The sequence below is a fragment of the Elephas maximus genome, chromosome Y, assembly GCF_024166365.1.
Source record: "Elephas maximus indicus isolate mEleMax1 chromosome Y, mEleMax1 primary haplotype, whole genome shotgun sequence".
NCBI classification, from domain to species: domain Eukaryota; kingdom Metazoa; phylum Chordata; class Mammalia; order Proboscidea; family Elephantidae; genus Elephas; species Elephas maximus.
Window position 1 is genome coordinate 6,037,308 of NC_064847.1, and position 16,871 is coordinate 6,054,178.

Consider the following 16,871-nt stretch of genomic DNA (forward strand, 5'->3'; position numbering starts at 1 on the left):
AAGTGTTAGGTTGTGGGGAGATTGGAACTCTTAAGCACTGCCAGAGGGAATATAAAATGGTACAACCACTATGGAAAATGACACGGCGCCTCCTTAAAAAAGCTAGAAATAGAAATACCATATGATCCAGCAATCCCACTCCTAGTAATGTATCCTAGAGATATAAGAGCCACCACACGAATAGACATATGCATACCCATGTTCATTGCAGCATTGCTCACAATAGCTAAAAGATGGAAACAACCTAGATGCCCTTCAACAGATGATGGATAAACAATCACACACATGATGGAGTACTATGCAACAATAAAGAACTATGATGAATTTGTGAAGCATCACACAACATGGATGAACCTGGAGGGCATTATGTTAGATGAATAAGTCAATCACAAAAAGACAAATATTGTATGAGACCACTACTATAAAAACTCATGAAAAGGTTTATGTGCAGAAAGAAATAATCTTTGATGGTTACAAGGAAGGGGAGAGTTGGTGAGGGTGTGAGGGTAAATTGCTAACTAGATATTAGACTACTGTGAACTTTGGTAAAGGGAAAGATGGTACACAATATTGGGGAAGTTACCACAACTTGACCAAGGCAAAGTCATAGAAGCTTCATAAACGCATCCACATACCTTGACAGACTGAGTTATTGGGGCTCAGTGCTGCAGACCATGGTCCGAGGAGTCAACTAGGTCAACTGGCATAGCGTAGTTCATAAAGAAAATGTTCTACATCCAACCTTGGCAAATTGCACCTGGTGTCCTAAAAGCTTGTGAGTGGCCATCTAAGATATGTCTACTAGTTCCATTCTATCCAGAGCAAAGGAGAATGAAGAAAACCAAACAGCCAAGAAAAATATCAGTCCAAAGGACTAATGGACCACAAGGACCATGGCCTCCACCAGCTCAAGCCCAGAAGAAATAGAATGAGGGAGAAAAATGTAGAACAAAATTCAAATCCACACATACACACACACACACACAAAAAAAAACACTGGTCTGGCAGGAATAAGAGGAACCCTTGAGTCTATGGTGCCCAGAGACCCTTTTAACTCAGGATTGAAGCCACTCCCAAAGTTCACCTTTCAGCTAGAGATTAAACAGGTCTATAAAACAAACAGTAACACATGGAAGGAACGTGCTTCTTAGTTCAGTTAGGCATACGAGACTAAACTGGCAACACCTGCCCAAGAACTATGATGAGAAGGTAGGAAGGAACAGGAAAAAAATGAACTGATGGAAATGGTGAACCTGAGGTGGGAAAGGAGATAGTGCTGAACACCGAGGGGATTGCATCCAATGTCACAAAACAATTTTCATATAAATTCTCAAAAGAGAAATCAATTTGCTCTATATACTTTCACCTAAAACAAAATGTTTAAAAAAGGATATGACAATTATACTACATGCACCTAACTTAAGAGACAGAATTCAAAGACAGGTCTACAGTTTGAACGAACCTAGCACCCTGCAGAGGAAACCCTGGTGGTGTAGTGGTTAAGAGCTACATCTGTTAACCAAAAGGTCAGCTGTTCAAATACACCAGGAGCTCCTTGGAAATTCTATGGGGCACTTCTACTCAGTCCTGCAGGGTTGCTATAACTTGGAATCAACTTGAGGGCAATGCGTTTGGTTTTTGGTTTTAACACCCTGCAGAAGAAAAGGCCTGAAGGTTTGCTTTCATGAAGATTATTATTGTTGTTGTCAGGTGCTGTCAAGTTATTTTTTGACTAATAGCAATCCTAGGTAACAGGAGAGAACTACCCCATAGGATTATCTGTGCTATAATACACAGGAGCTGGGGGCTGACTTAGTGGCAGCTAACACCACCACCAACACAATAACAGTTGAGACTTCAATACACCCCTTTCAATAATCAGTAGAGCAAGAAAAACAATACAACCAATTATATCAAAAGTTGACTAAAAAAATAAAATAAATTGGCAAATCTTTAACTAGACTACATAGAAAAAGAAAGAGAAGGTGCAAATCCCTAAAGTGGAAATTGAAAGTGGGAACATTGCACCAACCGAAAAGAAATAAAAAGGATCATAAGATAATACTGAGAAACTGTATGCCACCAAAGCAGATAACTCAAAAGAAATAGAAAAATTTTCTAGAAACATATATCCTCTCTTCATTGTCTCAAGAATAGAAGATCTCAACAAACCATAACAAGTGAAGTGAATGAATCACTAATTAAAAATCTTCCAGCGAAGATCAGTGCTGGGCCAGATAACCTCACTGGGGAATTCTATCATTTCTAGAAATGACTGCAATTGTACTTAAGTTTCCCAAAAACTAAGAGGGAAGGGAACACTTCCTAACTCATTCTATAAGTCTAGCATTACCTTGATCCCAAAACCAGACAAAGACATCAGAAGAAAAGAAAACAAGGGATCAATATCTCTTACGAATACAGATGCAAAAATCCTCAACAAAATATACTACTAAGTCAAATCCAAACCCATGTTAAAGGGATTACACACCATGATCAAGTGGAACTTATCCAAAAATGCAAAGGAGGATCATTAGAATATCAACCAATATACCACATTAATAGAATAATGGAAAAGATCACATGACCTCAGTCAATTCAGAAAAGGCATTGATGGCAAAAACGTCACCCAGAGAATTGGGCGGTCTCCATGCAGGTAGGTTTGCTAGGTCCAGGATGCTGCAGGCTCCAAATGAGACCTGTTTTCAATCACTGTAAAATTAATAACAGAGTTGATATAAAACTGTTAAAATGATACGGCAGGGAAAAATGCAAATGGTACAGCCATTGTGGGAAACAGCCTAGCAGTTACTAAAAAAACTAGAAGTAGAGCTGTCATTTGACCCAGTAATTCCACTCCTCTAACAGATGTGACATGAACAGGCATATGTACACCTATGTTCATCACAGCACTATTCACGTTCATTACAGCACTATTCACAACAGCAAAATGATGAAAACAACTTAAGTGTCCACATATACCCCTGTTATGTACATACAATGGATAAAGAAAAACTATTTCCCAAAACATCTTGGAACATGGGTGAACCCGGAGGGCTTTATGTTGAGCAAAATAAATCAATCACAAAAAACAAATATTGTATGTTCTCACTATTATGAAATGACATGAACAATTAAATAAACAGAAACACAATGCTCATTAGAGGTTACCAGGGATGGGAGGTGCACTCTCTAGGCAGCATACACTTGTTATTTTTGGTCATAGGAAAGGTATGAAGGTGCAGTGTTACACAACTTGATGAAAGTAAATGACGTCACTAAAAAGTACACAAGAAAAAAAGACCTATTGGTGATTGCTATGGCATACGTAATTTTGAAACAACTTAAAAAGTAAACAAACAAAAAACAAACCCATTGCCATAGAGTTGATTCTGACTCATAGCGACCCTATAGAACAGAGTAGAACTGCCCCACAGGATTTCCAAGGAGCCCCTGGTAGATTTGAACTTAGCCTCCTGAATCACTGCACCATCAGAGCTCTAATATGAGTATAGGTATGTACATACATGTATATACATACATATACACACATATATATACACTTGTATGCATATTTACATGTAGATGCATCTATGTGACTGTGTGCACACATATTCATATAAATCATAATACAAATAGAGAGCACAGTTACAGATACTCCTTAGATATGACCAAACATGTCCCAGGACTGGATTTCTGGGTTTGACAGATTAGAACCATAGTCTTGTAGAAAACTTCATCAACTGGAATAATACGGTTCATAAAGGTTATGTTCTATATCCTAATTTGGTGAGTAAAGTCTGGGCTCATAAAGCTTGCTAGCTGCCATCTAAGATAAAACTATTGGTCTCTACCTGTCTGGAGCAAAAGAGAAAGAAAGAAACCAAAGACTCAAAGAAGAATGTAGTCTGTAGGACAGTCTACACAAACCGCAGCCTCATCTACCCTGAGACAAGAAGAACTAGATGGTGCCTGGCTACCAATCATTCTAATCAGGGCCACAACAAATGGACCCTGACAGAATAAGAGAAAAACGTGGAAATGTGGAACAGAACCACAAATTCTTTAAAAAAAAAAAAAACCCAGACCTAAAGGACTAGAGACTGGAGGGCTCCACAAGACTACCACCCTGAGATACTTCCCAAACCTTGAACTGAACCTAACCACTGAGGTCACCCTGTAGCTAAATAACTGGGTCAAAATTCATATGGGTCATAATGAGTGTCACCCATAATTACCATGCTCTTAAAAAATCACCTGTATGAGGCCAAACAATCAACAGTTACTTTAAAACAAAGATAAGAATGTAAGGAGGTAGCGAAACTAGGTTAATGGAAAAGGAACTAGAATGGAAATAATGAGAATGTTCACACAATATGAAGAATGTAACCAATGTCACCTACCTAACAGCTTGTACAGAAATTGTTGAACAGGCGCCTAAACTGCTGGGTAAACTTTCACCAAAAACACAATAAAATATTCTTAAACAAAAACTGTTCATATGAGGTCTTTTCCTGAAAATTAGATAATACAGATTCGCCTTGTAACCTGGGCGATCTATTTGTTTAATAAAAGAGCTTTACAGCAGATCTTGATTGGGATTGTTGGAAATATGTAGCCTGTGTTTCAAACTGTTTATAAAACAATCACATTACTCTGGGTAAAAGTCGTAGACACTTGCCTTTATAACCCTGCCCCTACATCTAAAGTTGATGATACTTGGATGGCACCAGAGGCTTTCAGCAAGTGCCCTCCTCAGTGGATCCACTCCCTGTCTTTTGTTGTTGTCTGGTAGAGGCCAGGACAAGCAGAAGCCAAGCAGTGGGGATACCTGCCTGAAAGGCCAGAAGTGACAAAAAGGAGTAGGATCAACCCACAAAGTGATGTGACTTTTATTAGTGAGAGAAGGGGATTCAACAGCTACGGGAGCAAGCCCCTAGACACTGTTCAAAGCTCTCTAACAATATGCAGAAACTAAAACTACCAGGTTGCCAGGGAGAAGGGTGGGGAAATATTCACTAGACAGTAGTCACTTTCTGTTTATAGAAATGAAAAAAGTGGCATCCAATGGGGGTGAAGCTTCCACGGCACAACTGATGTGTTGTTGTTAGATGCCATGGAGTGGATTCAGACTCATAGCAACCCTATGTACAGCAGAACTAAACGTTGCCCAGGCCTGCCCCATCCTCGCAATTTTTGCTGTGTTTGAGCGCACTGTTAGAGCAACTGTGCCAATCCATCTTGTTGAGGGTTTTCCTCTTTTTCACTGACCCTCTCTCTAACAAGAATGATGTCCTTCTTCAGGCACTGGTCCCTCCTGATAACATGTCCAAAGTAAGTGAGACAAAATCTCATCTCCCTCACTTCTAATGAGCATTCTGGCTGTACTTCTTCCAAGACAGATTTGTTTGTTCTTTGGGCAGTCCATGGTGCATATTTGATATTTTTCACAGACACAGTAATTCAAAGACAATTGTTCAGTCTTCCTTATTCATTGTCCAGCTTTCAAAAGCATATAAGCAACTAAAAGCACCATGGCTTAGGTAAGGCACACCTTTGTCCTTAAAGTGACATCCTTGCTTTTTAACACTAAAAAATGTCTTTTGCAGAACATTTGCTGCTAGCCAAAACGTCTGCGGTTCAAATCCACCAATCACTCCTTGGAAACCCTACAGAAGCAGTTCTAATCTGTCCTACAGGGTTGCTACGAGTAGGCATCAACTCTATGGCAAGGTTTTGGGGTTTTTCTGTATACACTATTCGATTTCTCGACTGCTGCTTCCATTGCTGTTGACTGTGGATCCAGCTCCAATGAAATCCTTGACAACTTCAATCTTTTCTCCATTTATCATGATGTTGTATATAGGTCTAGTTGTGAGAATTTTTGTTCTCTTTATATAGAGGTGTAATCCATACTGAAGACTGTGGTCCTTTATCTTCATTGGTAAGTGCTTCAAGTCTTCTTCGTTTCTGGCAAGCAAGGTTGTGCCATCTGCATATCACAAATGGTCAATGAGTCTTTCTCCAATTCTGATGTCGCATTCTTCTTCACAGAGTCCAGCTTCTTGGATTATCTGTTCAGCATACAGATTGAATAAGTTATGGTAAAAGGATGCAACCCTGATGTACAACTTTCCTGACTTTAAACACATTATCCCATTTTATGTGCAGGTTCCTCGTGAAAACAATTGAGTGTTCTGGAATTCCCATTCTTCACAATTGTCCATAATTTATTATGGTCCACATGGTCAAATGCCTTTGTGTAGTCAATAAAACACAAGTAAACATCTTTCTGGTATTCTCTGCTTTCAGACATGACTCATCTGACATCAGCAATGACATCCCTCTTTCCATGTCCTCTTCTGAATTCATCTTGAATTTCTGGCAGTTTCTTGTTAATGTACTGCTGCAATCATTTTTTAATTATTTTCAGCAAAACTTTACTTGTGTGTGATATTAATGATATTGTTCAACAATTTCCTCATTCTGTTGGATGATCTTTCTTTGGAATGGGCACTAATGTGGATATCTTCCATTTGAGTGGCCAGGTAGCTGTCTTCCAAATTTCTTTGCAATGTCAAGTGAGCAATTTCAGCATTGTGTCTGTTTGTTGAAACATCTCAACTGGTACTCCATCAATTCCCAGAGCCCTGTTTTTCACCAATGCAGTGAAAGTTGGACTTCCTTCTTCACAACCATCAGTTCTTGATCATATTCAGAAATAGATTTGATGCACTGAACGCTAATGATTGAAGACCAGACAAGCTGTCAGGTGACATCAAGGACAGTACACACAGAGAAGGCAAAAAGTCATTTAAAAAGAAAGAAAAGACTAAAAAGAGTATCAAAAGAGACTCTGAAATTTGCTTTTGAACTTAGAGTAGCTAAAGAAAATTAAGAAATAATGGAGTAAAAGAGATGAACAGAGCTTTCAATAGGCGGCTCGAGAAGACAAAGTGCTATGATGAAATGTGCAAAGACTTGGCATTTCTCAAGCTGAAAGAACTGTAGAAAAAAATTCAAGCTGGGAGTTGCAATACTTAATGATTCTATGTGCAAATAATGAATGACACAGGAAGCATCAAAGAAGATCAAAGGAACACACAGAGTCACTGTAGAAAAAAGAATTGGTTCAACCTTTTTAGGAGATAGCATATGATCAAGAACCAATGACTGATGTAACTGATATCAATAAGCTGGACATAGAAAACAGAGACAAATGGGCAAATGCTAGGACATGTATGGTTTTGCAACAACACCAACAACCAAAAAAAGTTAGAGCTGCTATAGATGTTAATACTAACTAGACATAACCAACCACTTCACGGAATTAGTTCTCTTGATTTGGGAGCTGTGGTCTTGTGGGACAATCCAGTCAATTCACATAACACAGTTCTCGAAGATTATGGCCCAGTATAGCAAGTAGCGTCTGGGTCTTAAAAGCTTATAGCGGTCATCTAAGATACAACTCTTGGTGTTTACTGAAAGGAAAGTGAATGAAATCCTGGGCTCACATACCTAGTAACAGCTCTAACGACCTGGTGACAGGACATCAGAGCTTCAAAGGCACCAATAATCAGACCAGCTCACTCAGGCAGCATATTTGGGCATATTAAAACAAAACAAAACAAAAAAGAAGCTAGGATACAGTAAGCAAACATAAAATGAATAAATACAATAACTTAATCAAGGGTTGGAGACAACAGTCAATATCAAATCACATAAAGAGGTAGATCATGTTGGCTTCAGCAAGCTCCCAAAGCAATCAAGAAGTCTTCCGGGTGAAGAGAATTCCTGGAATTACTGGAGGTAGAATACAAAAGATTAATATACAGAACTCTTCAAGAGGTCAGGCAAAATGAAGAACAAGCCAAGGAACGCACAGATAAAGCAGTCAAGGAAATTAAGGTTACTCAAGAGCATAATGACAAATTTAATAGGCTGTAAGAGTCCATAGAGAGAAAAAAAACCCCAAAACCCACTGCCATCGAGTCGATTCCGACTCATACAGAAAGGAAACAAAAATTCAGACGATTACCAATAAAATTGCAGAATTAGACAACTCAATAGAAAGTCAGAGGAGCAGAACTGAGACAACAGAAGTCAGAATTAGTGAGACTGAAGAAACAGCACTTGACACCAACTTCCTTGAAAAATCAGATAACACAGTTTTAAGAAGAGTCACGTGGGACTCTATCAAGAAATAACCTGCAAGTGACTGGAACAGGGAGGGAAAACAGAACATACAGAGAGAATTGCTGAAGATTTGTTGACAGAAAACTTCCCTGATAGCATGAAAGACGAGAAGACATACTATAACCAAACTTGCTATGATGGTTAAGACTGTGTGTCAACTTAGCTGGGCCATGATTCTCAGTGTTTATATGAGATCACTCCCATAATTGAATCTGCTGTGAGTAGCCAATCAGTTAAAGGGGAGCTAGCTTGGGGATGTGGCCTGCATCCAAATCTAGGTGGATATTCCGGCTTCTTTGCTCTCTCTGGATACTATGCTGCATCCTATTCATCTGACTTCCAGCTCTTGGGATTTGAACTATCAGCTTATCTGCAGACTTTGGGATTCAGATCCTGCGGCTGCCTCCTGTTCATCTGACCTCTGGTTCTTGGAACTCAAGCTGTCAACTTATCTGCAGATCTTGGAATTTATGGATCTTCGCAACCTGAGAGCCGGAGCCCTGCTCTTCAACGTGCAAATCTTGGGTTTGCCAGCCCCTGCAGCTACGTGAATTGAGAGAAGCCTCTATTTTGATACATGAACCTGAGAGATTTCAGCCTGTGCAATCACATGATTTGTTTGCTTGATATAAATTTCTATACATATATTTACTTGCTTTGCTGGTCTTTCTTCTCTAGAGAACCCTGCCTAAGACATTTGGTACTGAGAGTGGTTCTAGAGAAAAAAACCCTAATGAAGAATTTTCTAAATTTGTTCTCAAATCTGGTTAGTCTTAAAGATGTTGATGACTCTGCTTCCTGCAGTAAAGAGGGCATTGCTAATCCATGGCATGAGGTGGTGATACAATTATGCAAAACGTCACCACAGGTAGATCAGGTATTGGTGAAAGGTGAACACATGAGTGAAATCTTTATACAGCTTTGTCAGAACTGGAAGTTTAGGGAAGCTGGTCTGTTGGTCCTACTTTCACTAGACAAACTAGTGAAAAAAGAGATGAACGCGGGGCTTCAGAGTCAAACCTCAAGTGCCACATAAGTGACCTTAAAGCTTTCACTTTTGCTTTAAAAGAAAACCTTCTTTCTTGCAGTAACAGCTGAAATTGCTGAAAAACAAACCCAGAGCATTATTGTAAAAGTGGCTGAATTAAAATGCCAACTCAACTGCCAAACTTGAGAGGCTTCTAAAGTTAAAGTAAAAGGCACTGATTGGGAAGAAACGGGATCCTGAGACTTGAAATGGGGGCACATGGGCAGATAATCAGGAAGCAGGAGACACTGAACCCTTAAATTCTGTTGAATCACTCCTGCCAGCAGAACCACTCCCATCTGAAGAGATTACTTAATGTTTGTTTGCTATACCACCCTGCCGAGAAAAACCATTAGCCTCTCGTGCTCTTCCAATGAGATTAGCCCTAGCCCAGCTGCCTCTAAAGAGCCCTTGCCTGAGTCATTGCCTGGGACATCACCTGAAACACATGCTTCACAAGACTATGTTCAATGTTCTCAAAACAATCCCACAATAACGATTCTGGCATCTAGACCTATAAGTAGACTTAAGTCCCAGCAAGCCCCAAAGGTGATGTACAAAGTGTGACTCAGGAGGAGGTATGCTACACTTCAAAAGAATTTCTTGAATTTCCTAATATGTACAAAGTCAAACCTTGGGAATATGTGTGGGATAATGGTGCAAGGAACATAAAGATGGATCAGTCTGAGTTTATTGATATAGGTTCACTAGGCACAAGTCCTTCATTCAGTGTTTCAGTTTGAGAAGTTAGAAAAGGATCTAATAGTTTATTTTGCATGGATTTTGAGGTGGCCTATAATAAATCAACCTGAAACACTAGACCTGCCGTGGTATACTATGAGAAGATATCCAAAGGCTTAGGGAAATTGGCATGCTAGGTGGATTTATCAGGTTAGACCCACACTTGGAGTACCCAGAGGACACATATTTTACCACATTGGTGAGGAACAAATTTGTGAAAAGAGCTCCAGCATCCTTGAAGACTGCTGTGATTGCTATTTTATGTAAATCAGGTCTGACAATGGGAACTGCCCTAACTGAATTAAGACACCTAACTACAATAGGGCCGAATGGACTCCATGGTAGTCAGGGCCAAGTGGCTGCACTCAATCAACAAAGACAAGGCGGGGTCGGTTACACTAATGGACAACAGAGCCAAAGCAGTAGCCAGAACAGTCTCACTCGTATGGACTTATGGCTTTGGCTACTTATTCATGGTGTCCCTACGAGTGAAATAGACAGTAAATCTACTAACTATTCACTTGACCTGTACAAATGGATGAATTCTAGGTTAGGTGAATGGCAGTCCATCTCAAACCAGCAGAATAGAGTCTCAGTCCCTCAATCAATTCCCAGAATTGAGCGAGTTTAATGACACAAAACTCCTTGAATGAAGGGGAGGCCAGGTCCTCCTTAGGAAGGACTCGAATACATGGCCAAAAATTTTTACTGTTAGTCTTTCTCTCAGCCTTCCCCAAAGGGATATATGTCTTTTTATGAGAGTAACTGTTCATTTAGGAAAATGAAATAATCAGACTTTTCAGGGATTACTGGATACTGGCTCTGAGCTGACACTAATTTCAGGAGACCCAAAACATAACTGTGGCCCACCAGTCATAGTGGGGGCATATGGAGGTCAGGTTATTAATGGAGTTTTGGCTCATGTCTGTCTCACAGTAGGTCCCATGGGTCCACAAACCCATCCTGAAGTGATTTCTCCAGTTCCAGAATGCATAATTGGAATAGGTATACTCAGTAAATGGCAGGACTCCTACATTGGCTCCCTGACAAATAGAGTAAGGGCTGTTATGGTAGAAAAAGCCGAGTGGAAGCCATTACAACTGACCCTACCTAGGAAAATAGTAAACCAAAAGCAATACCGCATTCCTAGCGGGACTACAGAGATCACTGCCACCAGCAAAGACTCAAAGGATGCAGGGGTGGTGATTCTCACCACATCACCATGGAACTCGCCTATTTAGCCTGTGCAAAAAAACAGATGGATCTTGGAGAATGAGAGTAGATTACTGGACACTTAACTAGGTGGTGACTACTCCAACTGCAGTAGCTGTTCCAGGTGTAGTTTCATTGCTTGAGCAAATTAGTACATCTTCTCGTACCTAGTATGTAGCTATAGATGTGGCTAAAGCCTTTTTCTCCATATCTGTTTCAAAGGACCATCAGAAGCAGTTTGCATTCAGCTGGCAAAGCCTGTAATACACCTTCACTTGCCTACCTCAGAGCTGTATCAACTCTCCAGCCCTAGGGCATAATTTAGTCCACAGGGAGCTTGATCAACTTTCCCTTCCACAAGACTTCACACTGGTCCATTACAATGATGACATTATGCTGACTGGACCCAGTAAGGAAGAAGTGTCAATGATTCTGGACTTACGCTAAAATATTTGTGTGCTAGAGAGTGGGAAATTAATCCCACAAAAATTCAGGCACCTTCGACCTCAGTGAAATTTCTAGGGGTCCAGTGGCGTGGGGCATGTCAAGATATTCTTTCTAAAGTGAAGAATAAGTTATTGCATCCAGTTGCTCCCACAACTAAAAAGGAGGCACATCTAGTGGGTCTCTTTGGATTTTGGAGGCAACACATTCCTCATCTGGGTGTGCTACTCCAGCCCCAGCCTATTTATCAACTGACTTGAAAGGCTGCTAGTTTTGAGTGGGGCCCAGAACAAGAGAAGGCTCTGCAACAGGTTTTAGCCTGCTGCACAAGCCACTCTGCCCCTTGGGCCATATGGTCCAGCTGACCCCACGGTGCTTGACGTGTCAGTGGCAGATGTTGTTTGGAGTCTTTGGCAGACCCCTACTGGTAAACCACAGTGAGAACTCTTAGGATTTGGGAGCAAAGCCCTGTCATCTTCTGCAGATAAACACTCTTCTTTTGAAAAACAGCTTCTGGTTTGTTACTGGGCCTTAGTGGAGACTGAAAGCTTAACCATGGGACACCAAATTACTATGCAGCCTTAGCTGCCCATCATGAACTGGGTGTTGTCTGACCCACAGAGTCATAAAGTTGTATGTGCACGGCAGCACTCGATCTTTAAATAGAAATGGTATGTACAAGATCAGGCCCAAGCAGGACCTGAAGGCATAAGAAAGTTGCATGAGGAAGTGGCCCAAATGCCCATGGTCTCCACTCCTGTTACATCACCTTCCATCTCTCAGTTTGCACCTGTGGCCTCATGGGGAGTTCTTTATGATGAGTTGACTGAAGAAGAGAAAACCGGTGCCTGGTTAATAGATGGTTCTGTGCAATATGGAGGCACCACTTGAAAGTGGACAGTGACAGCACTACAGCCCCCTTCTGGGACCTCCCTGAAGGACAGTTGTGAAGGGAGATCCTCCCAATGAGCAGAACTTAGAACAGTGTGCCTGGTTGTTTACTTTGCTTCGAGGAGAAATGGCCTGATGTACATCCGTATACTGATTCATGGGCTGTGGCCAGTGGCTTGGATGAATGGTTGGGACCATGGAAGAAATATGGAAAATTGGAGATAAGGATTAATGGGGAAGAGGTACGTGGACAGATCTCTCTGAATGAACCAAACAGGTGAAGATATTTGTGTCTCATGTGAATGCTCACCAAAAGTTTCCTCAGCAGAGGATGATTTTAACAATAAAGTGGATAGGATGACATGTTCTGTGGAAGCCAGTTATCCTCTTTCTCCAGCTACTCCTGTCATTGCTCAATGGTCTCACGAACAAAGTGGCCATGATGGCAAGGATGGAGGTTATGCATGGGCTCAGCAATGTGGACTTCTACTCATGAAGGCTGACTTGGTCACAGCAACTGCTGAGTGCCCAATCTGCCATCAACAGAGACCAACAATGAGTCCCCAGTATGGCGCCATCCCTCAAGGTGATCAGCCAGCAACTTGATTACACTGGACCACTTCTATCATGGAAAGGGTAGCGTTCTGTCCTTACTGGAATAGACACTTACTCTGGGTATAGATTTGCCTTCCCTGCAAGGAATGCTTCTGCCAAAACTACCTTCCATGGACTTACAGAATGCCTCATCCACTGTCATGGTATCCCACACAGCATTGCCTCAGTTCAAGGGACTCACTTTACAGCAGATGAAGTTCAGCTGTGGGCCCATGCTCATAGAATTCACTGGTCTTACCATGTTCCTCATCATCTTGAAGCAGCTGGCTTGATAGAATGATGGAATGGCCTTCTAAAGAAACAGTTTCCATGCTAGCCAGGTGGCAATACCTTGCAGGGTTGGGGCAGTGTTCTTCAGGAGCTGTATATGCCCTAAACCAGCATCTAACATATGGTGCTGTTTCTCCCATAGCCAGGACTCATGGGTCCAGGAATCAAAGGATACAAATGGGAGTGACACTACTCATTATTACTGCTAGAGACCCACTCACAGGATTTTCGCTTGCTGTCCCTGCAACCTTATGTTCTGTAGGTCTAGAGGTTTTAGCTCCAAAGGGAGGAATGCTCCCACCTGGAGACACATCATTGATTCCATTTGAACTGGAAGCGAAGAATGGCACCTGGCCACTTTGGGCTCCGTATGCCTCTGGGTCAACAGGCAAGGAAAGGAGTTATATACTGTCTGGTGTGATTGACCCTGATTACCAAGAGGAAATCGGATTGATATTACATAATGGAGATAAAAAAGAGTATGTCTGGAATACAATAGATCACTTAGTGTGTCTCTTAGTACTACTACACCTTGTGATTAAAGTCAATGGAAAACTACAGCAACCCAATTCCGAAATGACTACTGATGACCCAGTCCCTTCGGGAATGAAGGTTTGGGTCGCCCCACCAGGCAAAGAACCACGACCATCTGAGGTGATTGCTGAGGGAAAAGGGAATATGGAATGGGCAATGGAAGAAGGTAGTTCTAAATGCCAGTTACAGCCATGTGACCAATTGCAAAAATGAGAACGCTAATTGTTATGAGTATATCTGCTTTGCATGTGTGCAGCAAATATTTTTGTTTTCTTTACTGACAAAATAGAAGACGTAAACAGGGCTAGCCAATTTTCAGTTTTGTATGTGTGTTAGTTGCATCATGTGAGGCACAAGCATAACTTTATAATTGTCTTTATTCAGAGATTATGTGTGGTTTAAAGAGATGTGTAGATGTGCCAAGTTGACAAGTGGTGGACTGTTGTGGTTAATACTGAAAAATGTTTGGGTTTTCCATCCTGATAGGTTTTACTGGAATTCTAATTATGTCCTTTATTGCTTTATACTAAATGCATTAAAAATAAGTATAAATGTTGCAGGGCACATGATTTATAAATACAAGAAAATAAATGAAAGGATGGTACAGGGTTTTTGTATGTTCCCAAAGTTAAGTTCTTCAGGAATATACAAAAACCCTACAGTGAAGTTAGGTTACAGCCCTAGCAGCGTAGTGGTAAACAGCTCAGCTGTTACCTGAAAGTCCTGCAGTACAAATCCATGAGCCACTAACTGGAAACCCCATGGGGCAGTTCTACTCTGTGCTATAGGGTTGCTATGAATTGGAATCAACTCAACACCAACAGGTTTGGGGATTTTTTGGAAGTTAAGTTGGCATCAATTTAATACAGGTTGCTATGAATGCAAGATGTTAAGTATTCACGATAACCACAAAGAAAACAGCAAAAAAAAAAAAAAATTCAAAATACACACAAAAGGAAAGAAGAAAATAAAAATGGATTACTACAGAAGGGAAAAGGAAATGGTAGCAATACTAGAGGAAATAGGGGACAAAGAGAGTAACACACAAAAAATACAACAAAAGAGCAGACGTAAATTCTTCCTTATTGATAGTTACAGTGAATATATATGGACTAAATATTCTAAATGAAAAAGACTGGCAGAAAATATTAAAGTTTGTTTAAAAGGTCAAACTATGTGCTGTCTAAGACAGCCACATCATAGGCCCAAAGACACAAACAGGTTGAAAGAAATGAAAAAAATATTGCATGCTGTTATGAATTGAATTGTGTCCACCAGAAATATGTGCCAACTTGGCTAGTCCAGGATTGCCAGTATTTTGTGACAGTCCACCATTTTGTCATGTGATGGGATTTTCCTATTTGTTGTAAATCCTACCTCTATGATGTTAATGAGGTGGGATTTGTAGGAGTTATGCTAATGAGGCAAGACTCAATATACAAAACTAGGTTGTATATTAAATCAATCTCTTTTGTGATATAAAAGAGAGAAGCCAGCAAGAGACACAGGAGGACCACATATGAAGAAAGTAGAGCCAGGAGCACATGTGATTTGGACCTAGGGTCCCTTTGTTGAGAGGCTCCCAGATTAGGTGAAGACTGATGACAAGGACCTTCCCCCAGAGCTGAGAGAGAAAGCCTTCCCTTAGAGTTGGCACCATGAATTCAGACTTCTAGCCTCAGAGACTGTGACAGAATAAATTTCTCTTTGTTAAAGTCATCCATTTTGGGTATTTTTGGTACAGCAGCACTAGATAACTAAGATACAGGCAAATAATAACCACATGAGAGCTGGTATGACTATTTTAATATAAGGCAAATAGACTTTAAGTAAAATCTGTCAGAATAGATCAAGAAAGGCATTATACAATGACAAAGAGGTAATTCATCAAGGAGCTACAACAACTATAAATATATATATATGCCTAAATTCAGAATCCCTTAATAAATAAACAAAGATAGCCTGAAGGGGGAAGTACACAGCTCTGCAATCATAGCCGAAGGCTGAAATACCACACTTTCAATAATGACTGAGCATCCAGAAAGATCAGTAAGGAAATAGAACATCAGAATGAAACTATAAACCAACCAGACCTAAAAGACATATACAGATCACTCCACTCAACAGAAAATGTATCAGGGCTCACGTGTCATTCTCCAGAAAGGGGCTGAAGAGCTGCTGCTGTCCACTTTCAAGTGGTGCTTGCATATCATGCAGAACCACCTGTAAAACAAACACAAGTTTTCTCTTCTTCAGTCAACCAATTATAAAGAAGTTCCCATAAGTGCAGAATGGGAGAGGGCATTAATGTGACAGGATTGGAGACCATGGGCATCTCGGCCACTTCCTCATGCACCATACTTGTGCTTTCAGGTCCTCTCAGGCCCAGTCTTACATACACCACTTCCAAGTTCGTGTGTCAGGCTGGAGGCTTCTCCTTCTCACGTACCCACAGATATTGGCACATCGAAGGTCAGATAGCATACCTCTGTTTCACAGGCTGTGGAGGTGGATTACCAAGATCTACTGCCAAGATGGCAGGTAAGCTGCTAGTCCTAGTCCCAAGAACTAGAGGTCATATTAACAGAAGCCAAATGCAGGTTCCAGAGCAAGAAAAATCCAAAGAGCCTGGCCAGAAAGTCCACTTATATTGGATGCAGGCCACACACTCAAGGAAACTCCTTTTCAACTTATTGGCTGCTTACAACAGATCACATTGTATCAGATCTCATTATGGTGGTGATTATATCACTAAAAAGCCAAGCTATACCATAACTACACGAAACCGCTGAGGATCGTGGCCCAGGCAAGTTGACACACAACTTTAACCAACACACAGCTCAAGAATAGATTTGACAAAATGAACACTAATGACTGAAGACCAGAAGAGTTGTGGGATGACATGAAGGACACAATATGTGAAGAAAGCAAAAGGTTATTA